This window comes from Herpailurus yagouaroundi, unplaced genomic scaffold, assembly GCF_014898765.1.
Source record: "Herpailurus yagouaroundi ecotype Mexico unplaced genomic scaffold, PumYag 86985, whole genome shotgun sequence".
Taxonomy (NCBI): Eukaryota; Metazoa; Chordata; class Mammalia; order Carnivora; family Felidae; genus Herpailurus; species Herpailurus yagouaroundi.
The window spans coordinates 1-1191 of record NW_024421261.1 but is presented as its reverse complement, the minus strand read 5'-3'; the positions used below and the strand labels follow the sequence as shown (position 1 = coordinate 1191).

Here is a 1191-nt window from a genome sequence, read left to right as displayed (position 1 = left end):
CTTCAATCTTGCTTTGCAGATTGCTCATTTCAAACTCTTTCCTGTCAAAGGGGCACTTTATGTCAGTCACAGAAACAGTAGTAGCACTTTCCCCATAGACGTGTTCTCATTGCTTACTTTTTGAGTTTCTCATCGAGTTGCTGCTTGTCATTTTCAATATCCATTGTGGATTCTTGGGCCAATTTTAGGTCTCCCTCCAGTTTCCTCTTGGCTCTTTCTAGGTCCATGCGGATTTTCTTTTCTTGTTCCAGGGATCCTTCAAGCTATAAGTTAATAATGCATGAATATAGTTCCTGAAATGTTACCATCTTTTATCCCAGGTTTGACTTGTAGACATTTAACTCCTATCTAATCAGCAGCTTATTTTGATTTTTCCATGAATTAGGCAAATTTGTCCCACCTATTCCATTCTCATAACTATTCACTTAGTCCCAGGAATCATCATTTGAAAGGTGAAGGGTACCTCATTACCATACCATTACAGTAAACTGCCAGGGAGACAGCATGCCTTCCTTATCTCCCCACCGGAATACACTGTGACTGTGCTTCACAGACCCCACAGACCCCACAGCTGTGTTTCTAACCATGACTTTTGTCACTTCCTCCCTGATGCACACATTTATAGCGGGTTCTCTATTTGGTATCAGACTACGTTTAAAGCCGAATTCACCTTCCACATTCTTTATTTGGAAACCTTTCTTCCTGTGACAGAGAATCTTATGGATGTTTACTACTTCTTTGCTATTGCTATGCTCCCCATTTGGAGCATCTCTCAATTTCTTTGCATGGCCTCTTGCTTTTCAAGCCCAGGCCAAACCCATTTTTTGTTTGTACAGATTTCTTTGGTAAACACAAGCTTTCCTTTTCCCTGAGTCTTTTTATGTATATTGTCTGTTACCAACAACTTTGTTTATTGATTTTTTTTTTTTTTGACTTCTTGGGTGTCCATCTTAGACCTTGTAGCAAAGATAATGTCATATACACGTATCCATTGGAAGCTTTTGAAAAGTCCTCATTACATCATAAGAATACAAACTCATGTTTACTTAGTTTGTTATAAAATTAAAAAAAATTTTTTTTACATGATTTTAGGCTTACATCATCCACTTGTTGTTCAAGCTTGATTTTAGCTTTGGTCAGCGTGTTGACCTTGTCCTCTTCTGCCTGTAGGTCATCCAGGGTCTGCTGGTG

The 1191-nt window shown here is 38.8% G+C and overlaps 1 long non-coding RNA gene across 1 annotated transcript; it reads right to left on the bottom strand.

Annotated features, from left to right (window-relative positions):
* Positions 1 to 1191, bottom strand: LOC121026360 (uncharacterized). The gene is made up of 3 exons (XR_005788338.1): positions 1099 to 1191; positions 118 to 263; positions 1 to 41 (listed from the first exon to the last, which is right to left on the bottom strand). It is a non-coding gene; the product is annotated as an uncharacterized LOC121026360 (long non-coding RNA).